The sequence below is a fragment of the Macaca mulatta genome, chromosome 18 (genome assembly GCF_049350105.2).
Source record: "Macaca mulatta isolate MMU2019108-1 chromosome 18, T2T-MMU8v2.0, whole genome shotgun sequence".
Lineage (NCBI taxonomy): Eukaryota > Metazoa > Chordata > Mammalia > Primates > Cercopithecidae > Macaca > Macaca mulatta.
This window is the reverse complement of record NC_133423.1, coordinates 75156950-75173550: the sequence shown is the minus strand read 5'-3', so window position 1 is coordinate 75173550 and position 16601 is coordinate 75156950. Positions and strand designations below refer to the sequence as shown.

At 41.0% G+C, this 16601-nt stretch overlaps 1 protein-coding gene and 1 long non-coding RNA gene across 4 annotated transcripts in view; one reads left to right on the top strand and one right to left on the bottom strand.

The window, feature by feature from the left end:
* DLGAP1 (DLG associated protein 1) overlaps positions 1–16601 on the top strand; it is a 968455-nt gene that overhangs the window by 509055 nt on the left and 442799 nt on the right. The window lies entirely within an intron of this gene.
* Positions 1–16601, bottom strand: part of LOC144329438 (uncharacterized) — a 161126-nt gene that overhangs the window by 33792 nt on the left and 110733 nt on the right. The window contains exon 2 of one of the 2 annotated variants that reach the window (XR_013408200.1): positions 1924–1994. This is a non-coding gene — a long non-coding RNA (uncharacterized LOC144329438). Of the gene's footprint in view, positions 1–1923; positions 2010–16601 lie in introns of those variants that run through there. The other variant, XR_013408201.1, reaches the window with a different exon arrangement.

Genomic DNA, 16601 nt, shown 5'->3' with positions numbered 1-16601 from the left:
CATTAACATGACAACTATTGGCCCATTTTCCCAAGCTGGAAACATTGAATTTTTTTCCTGGGCCTTTTTCTGCCTTTCCACTAATGATAAATAGATCCCTAAATCACATAAATTCTGCCAAAGAAATTTGCCTTTGGTATTCTTCTGTCTGCACTGCCACTTTTTTAAAGAGTATAAATTATCTTGCACTTTTGTGTTTTATGCTGAGATTTGAGAATAAATAGGGAGTGTGTGTACATATCCAGCTCATCATCTTAACCCACTCCTCCTAATTTTATCTTAGGAATGACGCCTGCGGCAGTGTAGAGCAATAGAAATATAACCCAAGCCATGTATACAATTTTAAATTTTCCAGTAGCAACATTATAGAAATAGAAAGAAATGAAATTAACTTTAACGCTATGTTTCAGCCAATGCATCCAAAATATTAAAATTTCAAACTTTAATTGGTATTAACACTATTATTAAGGTCTTTACATTCCTTTTCTTTGTACAAAGTCTTCGAAATCAAGGGCTCATTGGTCACATGTGGCCAGTGGCTGTCACAGCAGATAGCCTAGGTTTTGGAGGTGAGCCGAAGGGGCTTACACTAGAGGTCCCATAGAAGATACACCTACAGCCTTGGTGAGGGACAAGGGCATATATCAAGGTACTTGCAATGGAAACAAAGAATCAGTCCATAAATCACACTGAAAATATGAAGCAGAGAACCATAAGGCAAATGTAATCCAATTAAGTATAAAATTGCATTTAAAAAAAAAAAAAGAAAACACAGCCCAAAGTACACAGAAGAGAATGGACCGTCAAAGGTTAAGAATAACAACAAACCACAGCCTGGGAGAGAAGCTCCGAGGCAAACTGGACAGGAAAGGGACCTGGGACAAGTGTGTCAGTAATTAGGAGGTGGTCTTGGAAGAGCAGGGTAGCCTCGGCACCTCATCCTCATGCACATTTGAGTCCGGGGAGCTGCACACTTTCCTTCAGGCTCACAAGGCCCAGGAGCTGTGCTCTCAACAAAGGAAAAGCTCTTCTGCTGGTTTATATTTATGAGAAGCAGAGAAGAACTCTGGGGGCAAGGAGGGCAATGAAATGGAGCCTTTGAAGCTGGAACTGGCCCAGCTTCCGGTGAAGCCTCTGAGTGGGTGTTCTGAAGTGAGGACTGTAACAAGAGAAGCCAAGAAAGCTACGCTCCAGTTAAGGAAAAATCCCCTCTGGCACCCCCAAAACAAAGCAGTCTCCCCCATCCTGCTCTCCCCACAATTATAGAAAGCAGACAGAAGAGATCAAGATGCACATGAATCGAAAACAGCATTTCTCATTTGGATTGAGGAAATTTTCAGTCTTCAGTCAGTCCTTCAACGTGAGTATGAATAGATAACTGAGAATCACCAAACTTTGAGAGAACACCAGCACCTACAAGAATCATCAAATCAACAAACTGAAGAACTAACTCACCCCAAGGAGATCTTGTCAACAGAAAAAAAAGCAAAGACAATTTTCAGATAAGCATAACAACCAAAAAATATAATCCCTTTGTCCTCAAATATTCAATAAAATATGACTAAGCCACTCTTTTAAAAATTCCTGGGAGATACACGCTGTCAGTCCAAAGCAAAATGCATACAACTAAAGAATAAATGTCCTGGAAGGATTCCCAAAAATATCATGAAAACAAGCAAAGGGATTGAAAGAATGGGAAGAGTGAGGTAGGAATGATGGATAGAGCCAAACCTCAAATGTCTATCAAATAGGAATTTCAGAAGAAAAGAACAAAAAACCAAAGAGGGAAAATCCTGACCAAATTAAAAGAAAATTTCCCTGAAATACACAGTTTGGTATCTGTTCAGAATATTTACATATAAATAAATATATGAATATATAAAGGTTCCAGGCTGCAGGGAGAAGTGAACACAGATTACTTACAAGGGAATGAGGAGCAGGTAGGACGAGACGTTTCATCGCGATTCATTCTACACGCCACCAGTCATTGGATCAATTCTCCCAAGTGCTCAGGGAAAATGAATACTAGTTTGTTACCAGTACCAGTTCAAACTCAAATTTAATGTGAAAAAACGATGAGTGATTGGGCAAAGTTTACCCGATGACGTCCTTTCTGAAAGAATAACTAGGGAATTTATTTCAGCAAATGAATCCAAAAAAGAAGGACTGCAGATATTATAAGTGGTAGCAAACAAAAATTCTCACCACTAAGATGTAACTGCCTGATTGTGCATCCTGTATGTTTTTTAATCTCAAACAAAAGTTCCCAGATATTTTTGAGAATCAATATCCTAAGGTAATATCTTGTACTATCTTGTACCAAGGAAGGATCAAAGTGTTGCCCATGACCTGTTAATACACGACAAAGGGATCCTTTACTGTATGTGACTCTGAGTCAAAGAATCTGGTCCATCGCGTTGGCATCCTGCATCCAGTTCTCTCTGAAACCTGAGCAGTCCAAGCCACTGCCCTGTGCCCTGTGTCAGAAGACCCCACTGTGGCTTTCCTCTGTCCATGCCCCTCGCAGCAGCATGATGAGTGTGCAGACCCCCAAGTTCATGCTTCCCCTTGCCCCACTTGTGGGACATGCTCCAGGTACCTAGGATGGTAGAATTACCAGTCAGATGTCCCTGAGCCCCCTTCCAAGGCCTGCAAAGCTGTTCTCCAGGTCTGCCCTCCCATTGCTGACCAGACATCAGTGTGTGCTCTCCTTGGATGAAGGATGGCCAAGAAGTGAGGTTTTGCTGGGAGGAGGGACTGATGGACAAAACCTGGACACACTCTCAGGTGCCCTTGTGTATGCTACTTATAGTATGGTGTGGATCCAGGTGTGGGAAGAGAAATGGGTGAGGCAGAAGGCCAGGAGCCTTCATTTGTATTCCTGCGCTAAGTCCTGAAAATGTCAGGGACTGGCCTGCTCTCGTCTTTGACAGAGGAAGAAAGACAGGGAGGAAGGAGAGAATTCAATACAGAAAGAAATGGGATTGAAAAAAGGCTTCAGAAAAAAGCCAACCGGGCATAGCAATTGGAGGAGGAAAAGGTGGGAGCTTTTGAAGTGTTGGAGGTTTCCTGCAGTAAGTACCAGAAAACCCAGCTCCAAATGGTCCAAAGGAGGTGTGTACTCCCTGTCACTCGTACTGCAGGAGAGAGGCCTCAGGATGCCTCCTTCCTTGCTCAGTGAACTCCTCACGGCTCTGGAGCCCTTCCGTCTTCCCTCTCTGTGTCTGAGGTTAGTGCGCAGCCTGGCCTCTGCGACCTGTTCCCCCAGCGGCCCAGGGCAACCCATAGTTCTGGGTGATGCCCCCAGGCCACAGTGTCCAAAAGCAGGAAGAGAACAAGCCTGCCTCGTGTCCCTTTTCCAGAGAAAGAAAAACTCCTGGACTCCCCCTAACCCCAGGTCTCATTTGTCAGAACCAGTCACTGTCCAGAAGTAGTTCGTTTCCCATGTGCCAGGATTCACTAATACAAGGTCAGCTGTGACACCATGAGGGCCAGTCAACCCCAAGGCCCAGGCCACCTGGACACTGCACAGAATCAGGGTCCCCACAGCTGCAAGAGGGAGCCTGGCTGGGGAGCAGGCACCTGCAGGGAGCAAGGCTAGCGGCGCCGAGGACTGAACTTCACAGTGGTTCTCAAAGTGTGGTCCCCAGACTAGCAGCTTCGTCTTCACCTGGGAACTCACTGGGAATGCAGATTCTTCGCCTTCACCCAGATGTCTAGAATCAGAAACTCTGGAGGCGGGGCACTGCAATTTAGGTTTCAAGTTTTTGTTTCTTTATTTTATTATTTTTTTAGAGATGGGGGTCTCCGCTCTGTCACCCAGGCTGGAGTGCAGTGGCACAATCATAGGTCACTGCAGCCTCGAACTTTCAGGCTGGAGTGCAGTGGCACAATCATAGGTCACTGCAGCCTCGAACTCCCGGGCTCCCCCCACCAACCCCCTCTTCCCCAACCCCCAGTAGCTGGGACTATAGGTACAGGCCACCATGCCTGGCTAAAGCAATTTAAGTTGTAAGAAGCCCTCCAGGGGAAGCACTCTATAAAGTACAGGAACCATTGGCTTCCCCAACCTCCTCCTCTTAGGGGTCAGAGTACAATGAATCAGCAAAGGAGACACAAGAACAGACCCAGCGGGGGTAAGAAAAGGCACCTAAGGCAGGGAAGCAGCGAGGCGTCAGCAACAGCAAATGCAATGAAAAAGTCGTGCGTTTTATTTAAAGAGCTGATCAGGGATAGGAAATTGAGAAATGAAACATAAAGTGGTTACAATTCAAGCAAAGAGTTTTCAGGGGAGTGCTGTGCATGTTTCAAGTCAGAGAAAAAGAATCCAGTAGAGAGTTAAAGATACTGGAGATAAAGTAATACTCAGGGGAGGGTTTTCCTGAGGTCTGTGAAGGGAGAGATGCTAGACCTCACTTTCCAATGTATTAATATTAACTACTGGTCATGTCCAGCTATTCAGCTCTTGAAAAGAAGCTTATCTGAATTGAAATGTGCTGTAAGTGTAAAAGGCACACTTCATTCCAAGCCTTAGTGTAAAAAGAGAGGGTGTAAAATAACCCATTAATAATTGTATATTGATTACATGTTGAAATGATAATACATTTAGATGTATTGGGTTACATAAAATATATTATTAACGTTAATTTCACTGCTTTTTTTCTTTTTTCTTTCTTCAGTGTAACTAGTGGAAATTTTTCAATTATGCTTGTGACTCCCATTTTTCTTTTTTTTTTTTTTTTGAGACAGAGTCTCACTCTCTCACCCAGACTGGAGTGTAGTGGTACAAATCTCAGCTCCCTGCAACCTCCACCTCCTGGGTTCAAGCGATTCTCCTGCCTCAGCCTCCCAAGTAGCTGGGATTATAGGCACGTGACACCATGTCCGGCTAATTTTTGTATTTTTAGTGGAGATGTGGTTTCCTCATGTTGGTCAGGCTGGTCTCGAACTCCTGACCTCAAGAAATCTGCCCAACTCGGCCTTCCAAAGTGCTGGGATTACAGACATGTGCCACCACGCCCGGCCCCAGTTGTGTTTCTGATTAAGAGCTCTGGTCTAGACCACAAGAAATTCTAATAGGTTTGGAGAAAAACTGTGTGAAAGAGAGTGTAGACGTTTTAGGTAAACAAAAGGACCTAAAGACAAGGTCAGGTACAACTGTTTAAAGATTCCTCTCACTGAAATGGAGTCTTAAAATGTTGAGCAGAAATATTTCTGCCTCTTTCAAAAAAAATGCTGAGGCAATTATAAGGATGTAGAAGTTAGCCTACTGGCTACTAATTTAATAGTGACAAGAGGAGTTGTGTTCATTGAATGAGAATATAATGTGGTGCTGAAATTTCATCTGTGCTTGAAAGAAATCTTTCAACTAGGTTGGACACAGACTTTTGGTAGGTAGAAGAAGAAAAGTGACCCAACATCACACTTTGCTTTTTTGGTTTCATGCTTGAAAGGGGAAGGTTTAAGGTCTAAGAATAAGATAACTAGAAGCCTTCCTTGAGATATTACAGGCAGTCCACTTCAGAAATGCATCAAATGTCAAAGCACAGGACTTGCTTGGGAAAAATCTGACACCACAGACTAAAGTCAAACGGGAGAACGGTGCTCACTTGGGGCTTTACCCGGTGGCTACTCATCAGCTCCTGAGAACTTGTCAGTGAGAAATTCCTCCCAATGCCTGGAGGCAGTCCAGGTGAGAGGAATAATGCTGCAACAAGCATCCTGTTTATAACTCCAGATTCTCAAATACCAGAAAACTTGCCACAAAGCCTTTTTTTTTTTTTTTTTGTAAAGATACTGGAGATAAAGTAATACTCAGGGGAGGATTTTCCTGAGGTCTGTGAAGGGAGAGATGCTAGACCTCACTTTCCAATGTATTAACTACTGGTCCTGTGCAGCTCTTGACCTCTTGAAAAGAAGCTTGTCTGAATTGAAATGTGCTGTTAAGTGTAAAAGGCACACTTCATTCCAAGCCTTAGTGTAAAAAGAGAGGGTGTAAAATAACCGATTAATAATTAAACTCTCTAAGGCCTTCTGTTTCTCAAATTGTGAACTGTCTTCATTGCCTTTAATGAATCTTCATTCGTTTTCTTGGCCAATCTTGAGTATTTGACTTAGCCAGAAGACTTCTTGTTCATACAGCCCTCCTTTTTTTTTTTTTTGCTTCTCCTAGTTTGCTATCTCTCTTCACAATAGTATTGAAGTCCCAGCTATCATATGAGACTGTCCCCAAAGTCCTGCTTCTTCTACCTCCTTATCATGTATACATAACCGCTGCTTCCTTATTATAGTTGTTGTTTTTAAAAGTATGGACTAAGGCCGAGTGCACTGGCTCACACCTGTAATCCCAGCACTTTGGGATTACAGGCATACATAACCCCTGCTTCCTTATTGTAGTTGTTGATTTTAAAAGTATGGAATAAGGCCCAGAGGGATGGCTTATGCCTGTAATCCTAGCACTTTGAGAGGCCGAGGCAGGCAGATCATCTGAGGTCAGGAGTTTGAGACCAGCCTGGCCAACATAGTGAAACCCTGTCTCTACTAAAAATACAAAAAGTAGCTGGGCATGGTAGCGGGCACCTGCAATCCCAGCTATTCAGGAGGCTGAGGAACGAGAATGCTTGAACCTGGGAGGCGGAGGTTGCAGTGAACCGAGATTGCGCCATTACACTCCAGCCTGGGCGACAAGAGTGAAACTCCATCTCAAAAAAAAAAAAAAGTATGGAATAGGGAAGAATGTAAAAATGACTCCACTGAACAAGGTACCTTTATCAAATACACGCTTTAGGATTCCCATACTGGGCTCCACATAATTTAATATGCAGGAGAGATGAATGACTAAGATAGAAATTCCTTTAATTTCTATGAACTATGAATTTGAGTGAGTTGCTACAATGACAATAGCTTTTAATCATCAATGGTTTTAAATTATTTAGTAAGTGATGTCTAAAATAATCTTGAAGCAGAAAATGTAAGTTTTTTTCAAGATTAATTTATAGTAAATAGAAAGGAATTAGCAGTGTGGATATTAACAAATGTCTAAAGATTTTAAAAATATCTAAGATACATGTAAAATCTACCTGGTTAATCAGTCAATTAGAATGTGTCATCCCTGAATGTAAGTGTATTAATTTCCTAGTGCTGCTATAACAAATTACCACAAGCTTAGTGGCTTAAAACAACACAAGTATGTTATTCCACAATTCCAGAGGTCAGAAACTCAAAACAGGTTTCACTGGACTGTCAGTTAAGGTGTCTGCAGGGCTGTGTTGCTTTAGAGGTTCTAGGGGAAGATCTTTTCCCTTGCCTTTTCCCTTGCAGGCTTCCAGGGGCCAGCAGCATTCCTTGGCTCCTGGCTCCTTCCTCCATCTCCAAACTCAGCAGTAAAGCATCTTCAAAGCAGTCTCTGGCTCTGACTCTCCTGTTCTCTTTCTCTTAAAAGAACTGTAATAATTTCATTGCCTCCAGGATAATCTCCACATTTCGAGATTAACTTAATCCCCTCAGAAAAGTCCCTGTTGCCATGTAAAGTAAATATTCACAGGTCCTGGGGGTTAGGAAATGAATGTCTTGGGGGACCATTATTTTGCCTACTGCAGTTTCAAATCCTGGAAAAGAAATGAGTAAATAAGAAATGTTGGCAGAGTGTGGTGGCTCATGCCTGTAATCCCAGCACTTTGGGAGGCCAAAGCAAGTGGACTACTTGAACCCAGGAGTTTGAGACCACCCTTGGCAACACAGTAAGACCCCATCTCTACAAAAAATACAAAACTTAGCCAGGTATGGTTGTGTGCACCTATAGTCCCAGCTATTCAGGAGGCTGAGGTCGGAGGATCACTTGAGCCCAGGAGGGAGAGGTGGCAGTGAGCTGAGATTGCACAACTGCACTCCATCCAGCCTGGGTGACAGGGTGAGACCTTGTCTAAAAGAAAAGAAAAAATAGGTCAGGCACGGTGGCTGACGCCTGTAATCCCAGCACTTTGGGAGGCCGAGGCGGGTGGATCACGAGGTCAGGAGATCGAGACCATCCTCGTGAACACGGTGAAACCCCGTCTCTACTAAAAACACAAAAAATTAGCCAGGCGTGGTGGCAGACACCTGTAGTCCCAGCTACTGGGGAGACTGAGGCAGGAGAATGGTGTGAACTGGGAGAAGGAGCTTGCAGTGAGCTGAGATCGTGCCGCTGCACTCCAGCCTGGGTGGCAGAGAGAGACTCCGTCTCAAAAAAAAAGAAGAAGAAAAGAAAAGAAAAATGTTAAAGGGATTCTTTCAGGGTGAAACATCTTCATTTCATCTTCATTTTTAACAGACATTTTCTTGGGTATAGATTTCCAGATTTAAAGATGGGTCTTCTCACTTGCATTGTTCCTGTGAGAAATCTACTACCATTTTAATGTGTTCCTCTATAAAGGACACCTTCTTTCTCTGGCTGCCTTTAAGAATTTTATCTTTACCGCTGGCTTTATACAGTTTGATTATGATGTGCCTTTGTGCAATTTTGCTCATATTTCACATGTTTGGAGTTCACTGAGCTTCTTAGTTTGGTAGCTATATAGTTTTCATCAAATTTCAGCCATTATTTCTTCTTATGTCCCTTTCAGAAACGTCAATTACACATATATTAGTCTGCTTAACATCATCTCACAGCTCACCAATGTATTTTTGTTTATTTTTGAGGAATTGTTCTTTTTTCTATGTGTTTTATTTTGGAAAGCTTCTGTTTCTATGTCTTCAAGTTCACTAATCTTTTCTTCTGCCATGTCTAATCTAGCATTAACGTTATCCAGTGTATTTATTATTGTACACATATTAGTTTTCTCTCTAGATGTTCAATTTGGATGTCTTTTGTATCTTTCATGTCTCTGCCTAACTTTTTGATTGATGGGCAGACATTGCTCGTTTTACCTTGTCGGGTACTGGATATTTTTGTATTCCTGTAAATATTCTTATGTTTTGTTCTGAGGCAGTTAAGTCCCTTGGAAAGAGCTTGACCTTTTTGGGTCTTGCTTTTATGATTTGTTAGACAAGTCCAGAGCATGCCCAATATAAGGATAGTAACTCCCCACTTACTAAAACAAGAAGTCCTTGAGCACTCTACCCACTGCCGCATAAACTCCGAGTTTCTCCAGCCAGCCTGGTAGGAATAGGTACTCTTCCTAGCTCTGCAAGGACACCAAGTCCTGTTCTCTAATCTTTTCTGATGTTCTTTCCCCCCGAACCTGGAGTAATTTCTTCACATGCATTTGCTGGTTGGAGCCTCTGTGGACCTCTTAGGCAGCTCTCTTCTCTTTGGTACTCTGTCCTGAGAATTCCAGCTGCCTTTATCTCCCTGCACTCTCTCCTCCTTGTCTCCTAAATTCAAAGAGTCTGCTGGGCTTTGCCTGCCCCACAGCACTGCAACTTTATGAAGTGAGCAGGGGCAATTTGGGGGCTTATCTTATTTGTTTCCCATCTCTCAGTGATCACTGTCCCTTCATTGTCCACATGTCCAGTGCTTTGCAAACAGTTATATCACATGTTTTGTCTGGTGTTTTTGGTTGTTTCAGGCAGGAGGTAAATCTGCCCCTCGTGACACTATCTTAGGCAGAAGTATCTCATCCCTTTAGTGATTTATAGACCTTTTGGAAAATTCCTAATCTTGTATTTCTCATCATCTCAAAAGACTCCTTCACTTGTTTCTTACAGATAATTCCGAGACTTTCCCTTTATTTGAACACAATGCTGTGGCACTAGAGAGATAAGTCACATACCTTTTGCTTTAAAAATCATTAAGTGTGACTGACACCTTCTTGTGTGAAGTAGTTTTATTATTTTACTTACTAGTAAAAATATTGCTTAATGTTCATTGAAGTACATTCAGTTTGATCTTTCACACATCCTATTACTCATCTTCAAACGTGTCAATTAAAATAAGATCTGTTCACACCACTTAACATCAAAAATCCTGTTTTGGCAGCTTAGTATCAGAGCTTCTGAAATCCCTATGGGGCCTTTTATTTTTGTCCCTCAAGTGGAATCCTATGAACATAGTTCTAACTTATCATGAAATGAGAAATGGTTTTAGATAATATGTTTTTAGGAAAATAAGAAATACTTGATCTCTTAATTCTTGAAGTCTTTATCTTTTCCACATTTGACCATTTCCTTTATTAAGATAAAAATACCTAGTTACTTTGAATGATAAACAACTGTCTATAACTTTTATATATTAAGAGAAAACCCAAATATCAATATTTACCTAATATTAAAGGCAAAAGATGAAATGTTCCTTATAGCAGTAATGTTAGAAGTGATTTCCCTTCCTCAGGACAATCCAATGGTGATGATGATAAAAAGCTCCAACCACAAGGCCTCAGATGGAACAATGTTATCCAAGTCATGGACTCTCTTCGGCCATTTTTTCCCATCTTACTAGTTTAGAGATGCCATAAAAGATTAGAGTATGTTTCACACTGATTGAAATATCAGATACCACACCATCATCCTTTAAGCATCACTATTTTAATGGTGAAAATCCATTTAAAAACAGTATGGAAATTTGTCAAAGAACTAGAAATAGAACTACCATTCAATTCAGCAATCCAAAAACTACCGGGTATATAACCAGAGAAAGAAATAATTATATCAAAAAGATACTTGCACTCGTATGTTTGTCGCAGCACCAGTCACAATAGCAAAGATACGGAATCAACCTAAGTGTTCATCAACAGATGATTGGATAAAGAAAATGTAGTGTACATATAGATGATGGAATACTACTCAGTCATAAAAAAAAGAATGAAATCATGTCTTTTGCAGCAACGTGGGTGGAGCTGGGGGCCATTATCCTAAGTGAAATATCTCAGAAACAGAAAGTTAAATACCACTTGTTCTCACTTATAAATGAGTGCTAAACAATGGGCACACATGGACACATCAAGTGAAATAATAAACACTGGAGACTATAAAAGGTGGCAGGGTGGGAGGGGGACTGAGTGTTGAAAATTACCTATTGCATACAATGGTCACTATTTGGGTGATGGTTACACTAAAGGCCCAGACTCCACCACTGTACAATCTATGCATGTAAGAAACCTGTGCTTATATCTCCTAAACTTATAAGAATTTAAAAATATTTTCCATTTGGAAAATACAGAGCAGAACCCTGGGACATATCATTTCAGGGGCTAAGGAAACTTAAAGAATAAGTGACTCAAAAATCTGAGGTAAAGCAATTTCTCAGGACAGTTAACTTTTGAAAAATTTAGGTTACTTTCGGTTTTGCATATTTGATATAGAACTAATAAACTTAGAGATGGCTTTCAGTCTTCCAAGGGCAGAACACAGAGTCTAGCCCTAGGAGGAACTTAGGAAAATAAGCAGATGAATCCTTCAGTAGTTAAGAGGACAAATTCTTCGGTAGTTAAGAGGACATCAAGAAGGTGGCATGTAGCCATCCGTCCTGAGTGGGTGAAAGAGATTCCAAATGCTTATTTACTTATTATAAACTTATTTACTTATTATAAACTCTCTCCTGCCTATAATTTTATTCCATTGCTTCTGATTCTGTAGCAATAAAGACAATTGTTCAGTACCCTCTAACATCTTTCCTACGCTTATTTCATTCAATAGACATCTTTCTTTATGCAAGATAATGTCATTGAAGCTTGACAAATGAGTATATGTTCAGTTAAATGATTAACATTTATCCTTTTCTCTGCAGTTACTGTGGTTTTGTTCCTACCCTCAGCATGCTCTTTTGTGTCACCTCTCGGCTCAGTAGCAACACCAGGCTAAGTGGGGCTGAGGCTGCAGGTTTGTGGCCATGGTCAACCAGTTCACCCAAGTGGGAAATCAACCCCTTGCCGTGGTCTGATGCCACCCTGTTATCTCCATTCAGGCACCTGGTTAATGCAAATCACTAGGGGGAGTGGTCAGTAGTGTGAAGTTAAAACAGCCTTTGTCCTCAGTGGGAATCCTCACTCCAAGAGTATAGGGTTGGTCCCAGTGAGCCAGAGTACCATTATATGATACATCATAGTGAAGAGCTAAGGAGATTAAAGCAAACTTCCTTGATATTTTTCCCTCTGGCATTAAAAGATAAAAGCAGTAAAAAAATCATCCCTCAGGAGGGGAAATGCTTTTTTCTTCCCCAAACTGTATGATCTGAGTCATGTTAATTAACTTCAGTCAAATGCTCCCACACATGGTTTTAGAATCCATCTTATAAACCGACTAATTGCTAGCAAGAATGTAATATAACATTCCTAACTGTCTATTATAGCAATTTCTCTATGCTTTTCTACTATCCTGTGTTTTCCATAAAATGTCTTAATAATTCTAATCACCTAAATCTTCAAGGAAAGTGATACTTAGTTAATAGGTTGTATTAGTCCGTTTTCACACTGCTATTTTAAAGATACTACCAGAGACTCAGTAATTTACAACGAAAGAGGTTTAATTGACTCATAGTTCTGCATGGCTGGGGAAACATCAGGAAACTTACAATCATGGCATAAGGAGAAGCAGGTACTCTCTTCACAAAGCAACAAGAGAGAAAAAAATGTGTGAAGGGGGAAAAGCCCCTTATAAAACCATCAGATCTCCTAAGAACTTGCTGACTATCATGGAGAACAACATGGGGGAACCACCCTCATAATCCAGTCACCTCCCACCAGGTCCCTTCCCCAACACATAGGAATTACAATTCAGATTACAATTCAAGATGAGATTTAGATGAAGACACAACCAAACCATATAATAGGCTAACTCAACTTTTCTTCTCTGTAAACCAGAGTCTCTTGCAATTAAAAAAAAAAAAAAATGTAGTGGATACATTTGAAATTAAATTCAGCTAAAGAGCTGGATCAATCAATAAACGAATCAAAGAAAAGGAAAAATGAAGAACCAGTACATCATTTTCAAATTACTTTGACAGCTATTCTCCAAATGTTTTCTAAGTAATTGTATTCATCAAAGGACACCTTTATACTACAATTACACATCAACCGTTTAAGAATTAGAAAATATGAACTTAAGTATATTAGATGATTCCTTCCCCAGAAGTGTTTCGATGTATGTGTTTGTATATGTGTGTAATGTTAGGTTAGTACTGAAAATGCAGAACCACTGCAAAACCACTGTCACATTTTCACTTGCTAATTTTGTTTGATTAGAATGTTAATGCTTAAATCAGCTCTAGATAGATTGCATTAGTCTTACACCATGGGGCAAACATGTAGGAACTAAATGAGTTTTCTTCCATTGTTGTCTAGGCTCTGCTGACCCCAAAACACTTGACTTTTTAAATAGGAAGTGCAGAAAAGGTAACTTCTGAGCTGAAAGGTTATTTGCCTTCATGTGCTGTTAAGGGACACTTTCTCATCTGTTCTCTCAGATTTGGACTCTCCTCCAATCTTGTCATTCCTTGACCATAGATAATTGTCAGCCCATATAGTTCATTCATATGAGTACCTTCAAATTGCTGACCTATCAAAATTCTCTTTCAGTTTTATTGTAACACTACAATTAGAATACACAATAAAAAACAGTCCCTTCTGAGGGCTGGTAAAAATCAGATAATCTTTGCCAGGTGAGTGTGTCTCAGGCTAGGGTAAATGGAAGCAGCGTTCAGAAAAGCCGTGGAGCACCCCCAGCAGACATCAGGGCTGGTTCCAGTGCCATCACCACTTCTGAAGCCTGAGAAGTTCTGTGCCTGTTCATCATTCATTCATTCACTCATTTGACTAGTTTGCACTGAGTATTTATCATGTGTTACTAACAAGGAAAATAGTCATAAGCAACACTGGAAATAGTCCTTGTCCTCAAGAGGCTTTCTGTGTCATGGGAAAGAAAGGTGCTAATCCAATAATCTAGCAAAGAACTGCAGACTTCAGTGTGATGTGTGCTTCTGAGGTTAGGCCTGGTGCTGGCACACTCTGTTGTTCCAGAGCGGATTAGACTCCACGAAGAGGTGCCAGTTGACTTGAGATCTGCAGGATGAGAGGTGTTAACCAGGCGGGAGAGAAAACATCATTGCAGCGGGAAGTATATGCGTGTGAACCTATTCCTTAATTGGAAACCAGCAAAGATGGTTGCACAACTCTCCATAAATAATGAAATACTGGCTCTGCCTCTTTTTTTTTTTTTTGGAGTTTCTGTCATAATTAACTCATTCTGTGGGATTTTTAGGGGTACTCAAGCTATTATTCTTTAAGTGGTAAATCTGATAGGCAAAGAGCCTAGGTTAGATTGTTCTTGAACTTGGAGATGTTTCGTTGGTATGGAAAAAAAAAAACCTCAGTAATATAGAACTCACTTCTCACTGTGCCTTCAGATCTCAGATATTGTTAAAAGGCTGCATCTATTCTAATGTTTTTTCCTAGCATCTGCCATCTGTGTTTTGGGGTTTATATAAATGAATTTGTGTTCCTTAAATAAACAAAATGCCATGTGGGCTAAAAAAGGTGTAGACAGGTGGTCCTCAATAAGATATATTTTTCCAATGTGATTTATGCTATTTGGTGTAATCATTACTAACATGTCACCCATATTATAAATGATCTTCTTAGAAAATAACAGATTTTTAGAACAAAATCTAAGCTAGTATTTGTGTGAAATATTTTGCTTATGTGATGTTAAATACAACTGCATATTATATTGGGTGAACCATATACAACCAATCCAGTACTACATAACTCAGAGAGGATGTCCTGCATCGAAAAAGAAATGGTCTGCTAGTGAAATTTCCTACAGTAAAATCATGGAGATATAACAGCTAGGGTCCTGTGAGGAAAGCAGAACCCACGTCACGTGATTTAAGAGAGGGAATTATTACCAAGATGATGGGAAGAGCTAGGAAACAGATTAGCAGCAGGAAGCCTATACAACCTAGACCTGTGGTGTGAAGTCACAGGGAAAAGGTACCCAGAACCCAGAGCCACCGCTGGGTCCTGAGACCCCTGAAGCCCCAGGTCTGGAGCTACAAAGAGATGGAGGCACTTCAGGCAGAGCAGAAGAAGCACCCTGACTTCTCTCTTCCTCCCACCAAGCCTCCCACTGAAGGACAAACAAGTTACTATCTAATTTTTTGAACCTAACTCGAGCCAATTGTAAGGGAGGCTGGGAAATAACAGTTTGCAGCAAGCCCTTTGGTAAGGGCAAGAAAGAAATCAGAGTCAAGAGACAGATGTGTGACACAGAGCCAGAAAATATTGCTGAGTGATATCATGTATGAAGGTCCAGGGCCCTGTGTTATTGGCGCCTCTTTTTCTTAAACTTTTCTTCATAACAATATTCTTCCTGAAAGCCATTTTTATGGGAGACATATTCGTTTTTTATTATGAAAGAATTATTGATAATTTCTATTTAAGTCTGTAATTATGTAGTTATTCTTAGTCCATAGTTTTATTTTTTTTAATTTTTTATTTCCATAGGTCTTTGGGGAACAGGTGGTATTTGGTTACATGAGTAAGTTCTTTAGGGGTGATTTGTGAGATTTTGGTGCACCCATCACCCAAGCAGTATACACTGAACCCAATTTGTAGTCTTTTATTCCTCACCTCCTTCCCACCCTTTCCCCTGAGTCTCCCAAGTCCATTGTATCATTCTTATGCCCTTGCATCTTCATAGCTTAGCTTCCACTTACGAATGAGAGCACTCCTGAGTTACATCACTTAGAATAATAGTCTCCAGTCGCATCCAGGTTGCTGCAAATGCCATTGATTCATTCCTTTTCATGCTGAAAGTCATTTTTAACTATTCCTTACTGAGTGTGTTGTTTCTTCCTAACAGACTTTCACCAACCTAGGCATGCATGCTTGGCTCTTACACTGTACGAGACAACACGCTAGATCCACTTATCTGCAGTGCTGGAGAGAGGCAGGCAGTAGGAAGGAGATCATCACAGGCATATGCAGAGGAAGAATTCTGTGAAACCCTAACAGCGGGAGACAAACCTGCCACTTTGCATGAATTTTCAATAGTGGAAAAATGAAGGGGGATCTAGCATCTATCTAGTGAGCTGAGTAACTGGCAGTGTGCTTGACTCACTATGGCCCCTACCTTCTCTGGCATCATTCACAGCAAGAGAAGCTCTTGGCACTACAAGAGCAGGACAAGCTCTTTGCAAGACAAGAGCAGGACAAGCTCTTGGCAAGTTGATGAGGTTGCTATCAATTGGATATCTTTGGCCTGGAAAAGATCTTCAGCCTCTGCCTCCCAAAGCACTAGCTGGGTCTTGCCTGGCCTTGGTTGATCTCCCTTCAGTTGGTCTCTTCTATGTTCCTAACCAAACCCCAGCAGATTGAATGTATGGGAGTGTACTTTGCTTCCCAAGTCTACCATTTTAGGGATGTGCATTCATTTACCTTTTGCTTTGAGCTACAGGCCAACTCCTCCTCACTTCTTTCACCCACAACTACCTCTATTTCCTGAGATGCACCCGCCAACACCACCACTATTTGGAACAGAGACAAGATGTATTACAAATCTTAACTCACTCAAAAATCAGGTAGTAACTTGTTTGCCTTTGAGGCCCTGGATCTCCTGGATTCTTCTATTAATATAAAAGGATCTCTGAGATCACGGCTTGTTGAGGTAGCACTTTCCATTTTAACACTATA